This window comes from Manis pentadactyla, chromosome 5, assembly GCF_030020395.1.
Source record: "Manis pentadactyla isolate mManPen7 chromosome 5, mManPen7.hap1, whole genome shotgun sequence".
Lineage (NCBI taxonomy): Eukaryota > Metazoa > Chordata > Mammalia > Pholidota > Manidae > Manis > Manis pentadactyla.
In genome coordinates this window covers 12,941,538-12,956,700 of record NC_080023.1, presented here as the reverse complement: position 1 = coordinate 12,956,700, position 15,163 = coordinate 12,941,538, and the positions used below count along the sequence as shown (strand labels likewise).

General features: G+C 39.2%; 1 long non-coding RNA gene across 1 annotated transcript in view; it reads left to right on the top strand.

Annotated features, from left to right (window-relative positions):
• LOC118930157 (uncharacterized) overlaps positions 1-1,916 on the top strand; it is a 51,669-nt gene extending 49,753 nt beyond the window's left edge. The window contains exon 4 of the long non-coding RNA XR_008997701.1: positions 1,859-1,916. This is a non-coding gene — a long non-coding RNA (uncharacterized LOC118930157). The remainder of the gene's footprint in view (positions 1-1,858) is intronic.
• The last annotated feature ends 13,247 nt before the right edge of the window (positions 1,917-15,163 follow it).

Here is a 15,163-nt window from a genome sequence, read left to right as displayed (position 1 = left end):
GCTTTTTCTCGGCGCTATGCTGTTGTGGAGCTGTACTCTCAGAGTTTGGGGTGTACCTGTGCTGCCTTCTCTTTTTGAGGGACAATCTGAAGGCAGTGTTTGGTGGTTTCTTTTTTATTTTATTCTTTAGGATGTTTGACAAGACACCAAACAAATGAAGGTTTAGACTCTAGGTTAACCTTTTATATTTGATGTTTTCGAGCATTTATGAGGTGGAGTCACTATTTCATTTTTAACCAATGATGTTTTCAATATACAATAATAGAGTTATTGTTGTTTTGGGATAATTATTTTAGAACTTCCAGCTGCATTTTATTAGCTAAAGAAAAGCCAGTTTGACATAACAGGAACTGACTGTTGAGAAAATGCTACCAAGCTCTTTGTTGTTTTTCCAATTGTGATGCTGAATCTTCCTTTCCTTTAACCATGAAAAGAAGAGGGTAAGAAGGAAGCTTGGGAAATACTTATAAAATTGCACATTACCTGAAAACCATTATTTAAGAAAGGTATTACCGTTTCCCAAGTGTTTTAATGAACATCAGTTGCTAAATAGAAATGTTAAAAAGAGAAGAGAAAAATACTAATTTTAAAATGAATTTCAAACACTCTATGCATTGTATTTTTTATTTAAATTTTTAAATAATATTTTTAATATTTAATATTAAATTTAATATTTAAATTTTTTAATTTTATTTAAATTTTTATTTAAATAATATTTAAAACATATTTCAGGTGATCTATAAATAGCTCCTCAGAACAGCACAGCGTTGCTGCTGGGAGTCAGGAAAGCGAGGCAAAATCCTGAGATCCACAAAGCCTGTCAGACTATTTCAGGAGAAGTTTGATCCGTTTCAGCCTGGCGATCTCTCATGTTGGATCTGACTGCTGAGGTTTGCTGGTTTGGCTTTTGGGGTTTGCTGGGTACCTGAACTGTGATCACGGATAGTTTTTCTGGGATAGGGAAGAGCTGGAGCTGAGTTCCGCCACCTGGCCTTGTGACCGTGGACATGTAATTTTTTTCTTTGAGCCACAGGTTCTTAATATGGCAAACCAATACACCTGCCTCCCAAGCTTGTTCCAGAATCTAAACAAAACAATATGGAAATATGTAGTGTTACATCCAGCACATAAAAGATCCTTAATAGGTGCTGGTCTAAGGAGGCATCATGACATAATGAGAAAAGCATGGTTTTTGGACTCGTGAGCTCTGGATGCAAATCCTGCTCCCCCATTTCCCCAAGGGGTAAAGTAGAGTAAGTTAACTTTTCCAAGATTCAGTTTTCTGATCTAGGAAACAATGAAAACAATTTGATGAGATAATGATGCTAAGGATTCAACATTCTTCATTAAATAAATATTTATTAAGTTCACATTGCCAACTAAGCATTGTTCTGGGCACTGGGGATGAAACAGTGCGTAAGACTTATTCCTTGCCCCTAAGGTACTCGGATGCTAATCCTGGGGATGATAATTGAATAGCAATTATAGAGTAGAGTGTGATAGGCGTCATGCTGGGTAATGATGAGGATAAAATAGCAAGATCTGCTGGGAACCTGAAGCAGAACTTCGGAGTCGCAGAGAGATTTTTAAAAGAAGGGGTGGCTCAGATGGTACCTGAAAGGAGTGCAGGAGTTAACTGGCTGAAGTGTGACTGGAAAGAGTTGGCTGTGCATAAGTATTACATAAAATGCTTTATATTTCTCACTTAATCGTCAAGATGACTCTAATAAAAAGGTCCTATTATTACCCCAATTTTAGAGATAAGGAAACTAAGGATTATTGAGCCATGTCCAGATTTACTCTAGAAGGCACCTTATGTAGTTTTTTGTAGAACTCATCACAATTCTGTTTCCCCTAGGAATGCTTTGCCTTCCCTCCCCATGCTCATGGGGGCATCTCTAGCAATGGGTTTTGCCAGATACAGCCATTCCAGTATGTGGTGGATTAGATCAAGGAGGAACATCTGACCAAAGTTGGCTACGTACATTATATTACCATTCTATGAGGCAAGTGCTGTTTTTATGCTCAATTGTAAAAGTGAGAAAACGTAGAGGTTAACTTTAAAGATAACCTCAAAAAAAGAAAAATGTATTTAAAAACCATGCACAGTGCCTGGTACACAAAATGTTAGTTCTTTTCTTCCTGTAACCTTTGTCCAGGAGGGTCACAACAACATGTTGAATTCAGCCTGACACCAACATAGCCAACATGCCCAAGATTATGTTTTTCCTAAGTCATGTTCTCAATGTAAGCTCTTTACATTCTAAAATATCTCCCTGATAGGCAATTCTTCCCTTATTCAATAACCCATTCATTTGGAACCATTTCATTAATTGGCAGCTTCTAGAATTTTCTATTGATGGCAAGGGAAGTTCCAGGTGATCACATCTTGCCCATTTCCCTGTACAAGCTAGGGAAAAGTGAGAGAGATTTATTTTACCAAGAAAATAATAAATTACTCAGCAATGCAAATTCAGGAAAACTGAATTATGCTTGAACTAAATTAATCTATATGAATTAGACTGATATTTATATTGTCTTCTTTATATCAATTTCATTATAGTCACCCAAAAGATCCTGCTGTGTGGGGCATTAAGTTGTTCATGAATAAAGCCGAAATGCCAAATTTAATAGCACAGCTGCTCACAGAGCAGAATTTGAGTTTTAATTCCATTATGATTTTCCTTTTTGCAGATCGAATATTGTCACACATATCTTAAGTCTGGGCAAAGGATTTGAGGAGGATGAAACTTCAGACATACAGCAGGTGAGGAATTAGGTACCAAGGTAAGATTATCACAGGTCAGGGAAAGTTATCAGCTTCTAGATTGAATGGAAACCATCTTTCCTTCACGGTTTGCTCAGCCCTACTGCTCTGAGCATGCTCTGTTGCAACTTGTTATTGGCAAAGCTGCGTGTTAACTTCAAATTCCCAGAGGCAGCATGGAGCTGGCTCTGCAGTCTCTACTCTAGATTCTTTGACAGTTCTGAGACAGTGGGTTAGTCTACAATAAGGTGATCAGAACCCAGCCCAAATAAAGCGGAATAATAGTTCACTCTCTAAATTCACCTGGTACAGTGAAACCTCTACAGATCCCTGAATGGACTTCCTGGTGAGCTGTGTACAAAGCCATGGGATCGTCCCTTCTGGACCCAAGCCCTTATAGCCACCTCAGAATAATAATACACTAACTTCTTTCCTTATTAAGGGACATGCATGAGATTTATATCACTTTGATTTTTTAGGTTAAAGCTGTTTATAGTACCTACATATCCAGATTAACAGAATGGCCAATATCCACTCTGCTTCTATCCTGAATTTCAAGAATTCAGTCCAAAAGATTCAGTCCTGCCTGCAAATAGTTCTTGGAGAGAAAACTTGGCCATCTCCTAAACCCACTCTCAGCCCGTTTTCTCCTATCACATGCTTCTGTAACTATCACATGACCTACATCTTGAACACAGATTATGTTGAGTTGTGTGCCCTCCAGGCATCATACCTTCCTTTCTGACTGCTCTGTGCTGCTCTGGGCGTCAGGCCATCCCATCTGGTGATGGGGCATAAAGAGGAAGAAAGGGGAATCTCTCCCCCAGTGTTATTTCTGGGCTCCTGTGTTCCCACCAATTTAACAGGATACTGGACATGCCCCTCCAATGGTGTTTGAGGAAGCATCTTTCTTTCCCTTCAGAGTTACATCATCCAAGTTTTGTCTGAATCGGCATTGGCCTGGACTCTGACATTTTAACTCTTGGTTCTCTCATACCAGGGTACCAGCTGGTCCCCAGGATGACTGTACAAGAAACAGGTTCTAGAGCCCATGACCTCAGGGAACCTGAAATGATTTCCCTGTTGCCTTCATATTTCGGCTCTGGAAGCAATGCCTTGCAAGTCCCTCCTCCTCCCTGTTCCAAGTCCAATCCATTTCCTATCACAGAATGAATGATACTGCCTTTAAGAGTTAAACACTGCTCACATACCAGTAATGATGAAAAGAATGACCCCAAACTTAGTTGTCTATGTATAAGGTAGGTTTACCTAGAGTAATTTTATAGATAAGGACACTGAGGGGTAGAAAGACTAAATAACTTGCTCAAGGACACATAGCTGAGCTGCATATTGACCCCAGGTCTGCCTGATTCTCAAGGATAACCCAGGAGGCCCTGGCAAAAACCCAGCCAGAGCAGCTGCGTCCTCTCAGAACCTGTCTCTTTAGGTCTTGCTGTTTGCTTTCTCTTTTGCTTCCCTTCCTGTCATGCACAAGGGCCAAGGTATCAAGTCCCTGCAATACCCTAAGTGGGACTCCAAAACTTCTGGGTCCTGCCATTGATTGGGCTTTGAGGTCCAGAAATGATAACTTCCTGAGAGTCCAGGGCTTAGTAGGCATTGACCCACTGTCGTCTCTTTATGTTCATTATATGGATGTTCATGAGACACGCTCATCAGGGTGCCTGCCGCTCACCACCACCTTCAAAGAGTGCGAGTCCCACCCACAACAAGCGACCCCTGGGGAGTTCCTTGAATAAAGACTTACTAGATTATTAGAAATATTTCACTTGAGGGCAGCCGATTCATAGGTTAGCCATTGAACCATAATAAAGACTAGTGGAAATGATCCAGGCCAGCCAGATTTTCTCCCTTTGGAAACTAACTTGGAAAATCTGGAAACATACCAGTTTGTCAGCAATGAGGAATGACAAGGCATAAATAGAAGGAGAGAACAAATAGCAAAGTCTCAGGATTGGTGATGCCTTAAATTTTGGACAACCATCTGGTTGCTTTTTTGATCCAGTCTCTTTTGTTGAATACGCATCCTGACAATAAATGCTTATTATTTGGGATAGCTTGAGTCTCTTTTTCAAGAGCTCTTTCTGAGGTGAGTAAAGGACATGTTCCTGCTTAGGGGTGCTGGCTTCTCCCTGCCACACCACCCACCCTTCCTGCTCAAGCCTGGCCTAGTTCTGTGAATGGTTCTGGATCCGGTTAGAGGCCTTTCTTTCTGGACCCCCTCTTGCTTTTTTCGGTATCTTTCCTTGGGATGGGTGGCTCCATAGCTTTTGTCAACACAGAGCCCTGCCAGGCACTACCATGGGGCCACTGGGCTCCAGGGGTGGGTGTGCAGCACTGGATATGAGGAATATTAGTAAGAGCCACCTTCTACTACCTTCCCCATAGGTCTTAGGGTTTTGGCTTCACACTGCTTATTCTGACACCCTGAGGCTGCTGCTCCTTCTCAGGGAAGCAGCTCTGGACAAGAAGGTGGAGCCTCTCTCAGGCTGCTCCCTCTCATTTGCTTAGGTACCTTTCCAGGTCCCATCTGGCTTCACGTTTCTTGTGTCAGTCTTTGGTTTGTCCAAGATCTCCCTACGGAGACCAGCCGCATTGGCAAAAATAAAATGAGGTGAGCAAAGAGACTGACTTCTGAAACTGAATGTTGAAGGAGATTTGCAAATCTAGCACATTTTGGAAGATTACATTCCCAGAGGATGGCTTAACTGGTAGTTTAAAAACAATGCAAGGGACAAAGACTATTTTCTAGAGTAGTCTGTTCTTCAAGGAAGCTGAGGATCAGAACGGTCAAGCTCCTTTCCCAAAGTCACACAGGAGGGTAGTTTCAGATCCACTAAGGAACCCTGAAATCCTGACCCCTGCCACATTTCTTCTCCCTAACAAACTCTCTTTGAATTACTACAGGATTAATTAGTCTCGTAGTGAGGTTTCTGGGGAGGAGAGGATGTACAAATTGTGTGCTCCATGTATTATATCTATACTTCTTCATTTAATCACCCCCACGAGATGGTTTTTATTGTGCCCACTTAATGAACTATGAAACTGAGGCTCAAGGAGGTCAAATAATGATAATGATGACACCATCCCTTATTAAGTGCTCGTTACATGCCAGTGCCAAGTGGTTTGCCTGTATCAACTCAATCCTGCTCACAATAGCTCTATCAGGTAAATACTATTACTAAATGAATTCCCTAAGGACACACAGTCTGGCTTTGAGTCATCTCCTACCATATTTATAGCTGACTTTGAGCTGAAGCAGTTGTTTAGAGAAAAATAAAATTTCTATGTAAACTTGTGCAAGAAATTTTACTGACCCACCAACAACATGCAAGCATGTTCATTGCGTTTATATCCTAGATAAATGAACAGGAATCCCCGAGAAGTGGATGGACAAGGTTTAGTTCATGTTTGTTTCCCTAATCCCTTAGCATGGTGGGCTTAACAAGTGTTACTGAGTGGATAAATGAATGAATGAGTGTAAGATATTTTCATTGCTCTGTCATTGGCTGAGTTTGTGACCTTGAGCAATGACTCTGAGCCTTTACTTCCTATGCGTAAAATGCAGAAGAAAAGATGGTGGCATAAAGTCCTAACCTTTCAGGTTAACCCTTGTGCTGATATTTTAAGGGGCCTTGAACCAGTTCCCTGGGGTTTCCAGAGGGGTAAGAGAACAATGTGAGGCCTGAGCCTACTATTTTCAGAGGAATTTTCCCTTTCATCAGGAAGCATCCCTTAGTCAAGCTAGTGGTACACTGGTGGGAACCATTATCTTTACCCCTGGTATCGGGCCTATGAATATGTTATATCACATGGCAAGTAGTCAGAATTAAGTTTGCTAATCAACAAATCTTAAAATTGTGAGATTATTCTGGGTTATTCATGTGGGCCAAATATAATTGCATGGGCCTTTAAAATCAGAGAGGTAGACCAAAAAGTCAGTGAAAGAGATATGGCAAAAGAAGAGGAGGCAGAAGAGAGAGAAAAGATGCAACATCATGAGGACTAGACCCACTGTTTCTGGCTTTAAAGTTGAAATAGGGTTGCCATGAGCCAAGGAATGCAGGCAGCCTCTGGAAGCTGAGAACACTCCCTGGATGACAGCCAGCAAGAAAATGGGAACCTCAGTCTTAGGAGTGCATGGAACTAAATTCTGCCAATAACTGAAATGTCAGCAGACATAGATTTTCCTTTAGTCTCCAGAAAGGAATTCAGGTCAGCAAGATGGCCAAATGAGATATCCTTCACACTTAACTTTGGCGATCATCCACAGATAGAAGTACCTTAATGGGAGCTCTGGGATCTAGATAACAGGTTGTGAAACCTGGTGTAGTCAAAGACTGAGAAGAGACATCTAGAGAAGGCAGGCCTGCACCTAGGAGACTGACTCACAGACCACGATCCTAACCACAGACATGGGAATAGCTCCATACTCTGAGGACTCAGCTACAACACCATTTGGTTTTGGTCTCATCACTAGCACCACACACCAAGGGACTTGGGAGCAGTCATGACCACTGGTAATAGACATACAGACCTTGGCTCTGACTGTGGACTCTGAAGTAGCTCATAAATCAGTTCTAGACCCCCTTGGTCATAGCCTAGAGTCCCTGGAGGTAAGCCTGACAAACTTGGTTAGATCACAGATTCTGAAAGGGTCCTATAACTGGGTTCCTGCCCATTTCAGTCACAGTCCATGAAGAGTCCTGCTGGCACAAGGACTCTGCAGGAGACTAGACCATCTGTGCCCCTGCAGATCCTGAAAGGCCCTAAACTTGACTCTGGATCCCTTGTAGCTGCAGTCCATGAGCATACCTGCTAATACAGGTCACAGAAACTCCTGTATATTCCCCCTAGAGGTCTTCAAGGGGTCCTAAACTTGGCCCCAAACCCTCCTGACATGGTCAAGGATAATCCTTCCTGTTTAGGGACCTGGCATGAGACATGCCCATCTGTGCCTCCAGAGTCAGTCCTGAAGACCTCAGTCTTGGCTGTAGAACCTGAAACAGTCCTGGGGCTCAGTTCCAGCCTCTCTCAGCCATCGCCCAAGGGCAGTCCTGCCCACACAGAGACCCATTCAGTGGCCACGCAGCATCCCTCCCATCTGTATACCTGCTAATAGACCCAAGTGTGGGCCTCAATGGACCTTGTCCCAGTGCCACACTACTGGAAAAGATACTGAAGGCTGTCTCTCCCAACCAGAGACCAGACAGGTTCCATACCCATCCAAGTCCCTGGTAACAAGCCCACCAACCATGGGTCCCACTGTGGACCTAGTGACAGCCTCATAACTGGTTCAAACTCAGTACACTGCTATTCTGGAGGCAACCCTATGAGACCAGAGAACAGACAGGCAGTATTTACTTGCTGCAACTGGCCCGTAAAGACTGGAAGATGTTTTTTGCTCCTTCAAATGCAGACACCAATGCAGAACTACATGGATAACAAAGAATCAGAAAATATGAGATCATCAAAGGAAACTAATGAAGCTCTAACAACTAACTGCAAAGAAATAGATATCTATGAGTTGCCTGATAAAAAATGCAAAATAATCATCTTAAAGAAACTGAATGAAATGCAAGAGAACTAGACAATTAAATGAAATCAGAAAAGTGATGCATGAACAAAATGAGAAATTTAATAAAGAAATAGAAACCATAAAAAAGAATCAAACAGAACCAGCAAATCCAATAAAGAGCTTCAAAAACAGCTTGACCATGCAGAAGAAAGAATAAGAATCAGAGAACTCAAAGACAGATAATTTGAAATCACACAGTTAGAGGAACAAAAAGAAAAAAGAATTAAGAAGTCTATGTGGATTATTGGACACCATGAAATGAAAGAACATTTGCATTTTGGGAGACCCAGAAAGAAAAGTGAAAGAAAGTTTATTTTAAGAAATAATAGCTGACAATATCCCAAATCTTAGGAGACATATGGAGATCTCAAAGTACTGAAAGAAAAAAAATCCAACCAAGAATGCTATACCCAGCAAAACTGTTCTTCAGAAATGAAGGAGAGATAAAGACATTCCCAGCTAAACAAAAGCTAAGGGATTTCATCACCATTAGACCTGCTTTATAAGAAATGCTATAGGGAGTTCTTTAAGTTGAAATGAAAAGAAGACAAGTAACAAAAAGTATAAAATTCAGTGGTTAAGGTAAATACATAGCTAAATTCAGAAACTTTAGCTAGACTAACAAAGAAAAATAGAGGACACAAATGAAATTATAAATGAAAAAGGAAATGGTACAACTGATATCACAAAAATACAAAGTATCATAAGAGGCTACTATAAACAATTATATGCCAGCAAATTGGATAACCTAGAAGAAAGGGATATATTCCTAGAAATGTACAACCTACCAAGACTGACTCATGAAGAAATAGAAAACCTAATTAGACCAATAACAACTAAGGAAACTAAAGCAGTAATCAAACACTCCCAACACAGAAAAACTCAGTACCAGTTGGTTTCACTGGTGAATTCCACCAATCATTTAAAGAGTTAATGCAGTTCTTCACAAACTCTTCCAAAAAGCTGAAGATGAGGAAACACTTCCAAACTCATTTTTATGAGGCCAGCTTACCCTGACACGAAAATCAAATAAGGCACAATGACAAAAGAAAAATGCAAACAATTACTCTAATAAATATAGGTGCAAAAGTTCTCAGCACAATGCTAGCAATAGCATGTTAAAGAGACCATGATCAGTGGGATTTATCCCTTGCATAATATGCAAAATGGTTCAACATATGCAAATCAATAGATGTGATATACCACATTAACAGGATGAAGGATAACAATCATATGATCCTCTCAGTAGATGCAGAAAAATCATTTGACAAAGTTCAAGACTTTCTCACAATAAAAGCTTTCAACAAATTACATATAGGAAGAGCATACCTTAATATAATAGAGTCTTATATGAAAACCCATAGCTAACATCATTCTCACTAGTGAAAAGCTGAAACCTTTCCTCAAGATTCAGGAACAAGTCAAGGGTGTTCATTTTCACCATTCCTATTCAACATAATTTTGGAAGTCCAAGCCAGAGTCAATGCATAGCAAAAAAAAAAAAAAAAAAAAAAATGAAGTAAAACAAATAATCTAATTCATTAGGGAGGGGACCAAGATAAGACATTTCTTCCAAAGAAGATATACAAATGGCTAATGGATACATGAAAAGCTGCTCAACATACATAATAATTAGGGAAATGCAAATTAAAACCACAATATCTCCTCATACCTGTTAGAATAATTATTATCAAAATGCATTCTTGAGAATGTGGAAAGAAGGGCACTCTAGTATACTATTGGCAGGGTTGTAACATTGGTACATCTATTATGGAAAAGAGCATGGCAACTCCTCAAAAAATTAAAAATAGAGCCACCATATGATCTAGCAATCCCACTCCTGGGTATATATCAGAAATAAATGAGATCACTATCTTGAAGATGTATCTGCAAGCCATGTTTATTGTGGCATTATTCACAAAAGCTAATACTATGGAATACTATATGACAATATGTGTGGATCTTGAAGGCATTATGCTAAATGAAATAAGTCAAACAAAGAAAGACAATTATTCAGTGATCTCACTCATATATGGAATCAAAAGTCAAACCCCTAGAAACAGAGAGTAGAATGGTGGTTGCAAGGGACTGGGGATGGGAAAAATGGGAAGATATTGGTCAAAGGGTACAAACTACCAGATGATAAATGATAAATAAGTTCTGGGGGTCTAATATTCAACATATTGATGATAATTAACAATACTGTATTATATACTTGAAAGTTGCTAAGAGAATATAAATCTTAAATGTTCTCATTACAAAAAAAATTATGGTTATGTGAAGTAAATACATTATCTAACCTTATTGTGGCACTCACTGTCACAATATATGATTGCTTCAGATCATTACATCGTATACCTTAAACTTACATGATGTTACATGTCAATTATATCTCAATAAAGCTGGGGGAATAAAAGAATTCAGCCCTGCTGACACCTTGATTTCATCCTTTGGAAACTCAAAGCAGAGAAAGTAGCCAAGCCCACCAGACTTCCAACCTACAAAACTGTGAAATAATAAATTCATGTTATTTTAAGCCACTTAATTTGTGGCAATTTGTCATGGAAACAATAGAAAACTAAAACAGGAAGCACTCTGAGTATTTGAAACAAAAGAAATTGTATGTATATACTTGGTTACCGTTGTGTTGGAAGAGTTTCAAAGTCAACGAGGAGGCAGGAAAACGTAGAGATTAACAGGAGCAGAAAACAATTACTAACCCTAGGCTGTGGGAGCAAAAGTGGGAGGAGAGATTACAGCAACCACGGGGAGGATCAACAGGTGGAATCTGGAACAAGGATATAGACACGGCTGTTGCCTGACACGTAACATTTGGTAGAGAAAGAGAAAAGTGCTTTCCTATTGGCCAATCCGGCAGACCGCTAGCTCGCATAGACCCCTGCCTGGAGATACAGCCAACAATAAAGGACAGAACACATATGGTAGAGTGCAGGGGGGATGGGAGATGGAGCTGAAATAAATGGGTCCAGGATGGAAATAATATCTCTGGAGATTAGATGGTAGGCAGCAGAGTTCTGTATCATAGATTGTTTCTTTTTGGTATATTTTGAGGCTATTATTTGGTCATAGTTGTTTATAGCTATTATATTTTTGAGGTAAACTAAAACATTACTATGATGTAGTGATCCTCTTTAACTTTAATAATGCTTTCATCCTCAAAGAATAATTTTCCCCTGATACCATGAGAAGTTTTTCTGTTGTTGTTCTTTTTAATATATTCTTGGTGTATAGTTTACTCTTTTGACTTTTAACTCTACTGTATTCTATTTTTGGTGTGTTCATACAGAGCATTTGGTTAGATTCTCAAAAATGCTTATCTAATAGTCTTTATCTTTTAATTGGTGTATATAGTTATTTATATTCATTGTGATTGCTGATGTATTTAGCTTAATTTCTACCTCTTATTTGGGATTTTTTACTTGTTCTGCTATTTTTATGTTGTTTTTTTTCTTTCCTGACTCCTTCTGGTTTGAAAGTCCTTCACCTTGTTTCTTTTATTTTTGATCATTACCAATAACATGCTTTTAACATGATTAGCTAACTTAAAGCCACAAATTAATCAAACTCATCCCAAGCATAAAGATCCTAGAAATACCATAATTCTCATAACCTGCCTCTGACCTCACTTGCTATTATTTTCTACTATTTTATTTCTATCTTGCTTTTTTCTTTTTATAATCTAGTTTAAATATTTGATACCTGTTAAATATATGCAAGCTATACAAAAAAAATGTAACATAATAAACACTATGACCCCACCACAAAACGCTTAATTGAAGCATTACCTATAAATTACTGCTTCTTTTTCTATTATGAACAGTGATGCTGTGAGTTAAGCCTGCAGATCCATGGAATTCATGATCTTTTAAGGCAATTGAGTCTTACTGAGGAACTAGCTAACCAATGCAAGTAGAGATATTGTAAAGATACTATACATTTACTGATGTGCAAGACAGGAAGTATTAAATTATTCAGTTGTAAATATCTCATAATGTGAACACAAATATTTATTTAACTAGAATTGTGATATAGCAGCTATGTTGGGAGAATGGGGATGGAATATGTGTATTGATGAGTATGTATGTATATGTGCACATATTGCTTACAATGATAAAATACCATTCTTCCAAAATAGGATATTGTGGAAGAAACTGATAGTTGCTTATCAATATATGTTCTTTTATTCCATAGTAAGAGAATTTTAGCTGATAATGTGTCTGCCTAAAATAAAGACCAGTTTTTAGCCTCCTTTATGGAAGCCATTACATCAAGTTCTAGACAACAGGATATAAATGGAATTAATATGTACATTTTTGTGTTATTCTCATCCCTTCCTCTTTGATCCCATTGGATGAAATATGGTCCTGGTGACAGATAAGCCATCTTGGATTGGGTGATAAGGATCTTCCTAACTTGATGCTCTGCCATTTATAAGAGAAAAAATAAGCTTCTATTTTAAGGCACTGTCATTTTAGACTCTGCTATGATCTGTAAGCCTATGTCCTAACTTAGAAACCAAAAGATATCTTGAACAATCAAGAATGTGTACTATGAGGATGTTATTTATAAATATGGAATCAAACACCAGAAGAAATAGCTTTGGAAAGATGTTACCCATGGGAATAGTGAATTTATAGAGGGGGTGGAGTAGGGGACCACTACTTGTCCTTTCAAATTATGTACATGCATTATTTCTGTAAAGATTACATTAAAAATAACTTTCTCACACACACAAATTTGTAATGTGATTGCTGTCATTTTGAATGAAATACATTTTTGCACAGAAAGTTGAGACTTCAGCTATTAGGAAAAAACACTCAGACATCAACACACAACTGCCGACAAAACTATAATCAATAACATCACTCTCATACTCAAAATCCTGTAGCATAAATATGTTATGGGGCTGCGGATGGTTTCAAAAAAACAAGCAAACTATGAGATGATAGTCAAGAAATTTGGAGAAAAAAAAACCCAAATAACACATTTCCATGAGACCATGGGTCACCATTTCAGGGGTAAATGTAGCAACTACTGCTAAGGACATTGTAAAGCTATAAATGTACCTTCCTGAAGTGTGATTATGATTTAAGAAAACTTTATGTGATCCATGTATGACATGGGATGAAAAATGCTATACCCTCTTTGGCAACAGTATAAGAGATGAGAATGTTAACAAAATAGTTTGCTGATATACTGTTTGGAAATCCCAGCGCTCAGGCCATAGCCTCTTTACGTTTTGCTTTTACTTGAAAACATGCCTAACAGAGCTGCAGTTTTTTATGAACTTATAGATAAACATGACATTTAGGGATTCAAAAATTATCAAGGCAATGTGGACAAATAAATTGGTATTGGTGTCAGAGAAAACAAATCTGAGAATCTCACAATACTACACTCAGAAGGCTCCTTGAGGTCATTTCTGGTACCTGTTTCACCTCTTGCTAATGGTCCAGAGGCTGTCTGTGACTTACAGGCACTTCTCTCAGGAGAAAGGGGGAAACAGAAGCTACAGAGGGAAATGGGTGGAGTAAAGAAAGAGAAGATTGTGCTTGTCCCCTCCCCTAGTGTAGATCCCTGGTCCATTCGTCAGGCCCGTTCTTAAGCCACTTGTGGTGGAGGGGGAGAAAATTTAAACTGGTTGAGAATTTGAAGGTTTGATCTTAAAAAGACTGAAAGCTTAGTGTGACTGTCTGCTGTACTTCGGTGAGTTAAACCTGTGCAACAAGTTATACGTGTCTACACCCTATGTCACCGGTAGGCCTCATGAAGAGCCCTGGGTGGTTGATCCTGGCTTTCAAGGAAACAAGAAGGACAAGAAGAGGAGAACGTAGTACAGAAAGTTGAGTTCAGATTGCTGAGGTTGAGTCTGAGGGACTCAGGGAATATCCCTGTGCAAATGATGAGGAGGGAGTATGCTCCTGAATCTTAGGAGAGACAGCTGGAATGCAGATAGAATTTGAGAGACAGTAGATTTTAGGTGATAATTGAAATAACTGCAAGTGAGACAAGAGGCTGAAGGTATGGGCCTGGGGGACATAGACATTTGTAGGATGGATTAAGAAGGAGAAGCCCACAAAAGAAAATGGGGAAATGTGGCTGGTGGTAGAAAGAAAACCAAGAAGACAAATGTCATAGAAGCTAAGGAAAAATTGTTCTAATAAGGTGTTGTCAATAGCATTAAATGGGGCAAAGAAATCAAAACAGAAGGCTAGAATTGTCCTTTGGATTTTCTAAAAAAGGTCATTTATTACCTTGGCAAGAGGATTTGAGAGAAGTGATGAGGGTAGAAACATAATTTTGAATATATATGCTGTGATGAGAGACTTGAGTATGTTTAAAGGTAATGGGAAAGGACTTTAGATAGGAGGAGGTTGCATAGCAAATAAAAGGGTCGTAGGTGATGGTATAAAATCTTTGGAAAGGCAGAACGAAATGGGGTTAGGAGTCCAAGGGGAGAGAATGGTGTTAAATAGTGGGAAGAATGCCTCTTCTCAAGACAAGAAAGGGGGAAAGAGTTGTGGGTGTGGAGGCATCATGATTACAGTTTAGTAACTATTAGAAAATAGTTACTAAATAGCCAAAGTACTTGGGTCTCATTAACAGAGGTATGGAATCAATATCAAAGGAGGTGACACCCCCAACCCCTACTCCCAGACTGTGATCTGGCCAGATGTTCCAGACAATGCTGTGTGCAGTCCTGGGTGGGTGGTACAACTTCAGTGGGAGATTAATCACCTGGAAAGTGTGCTGGAAGAGTTAAGCCCTGATAATAGGGT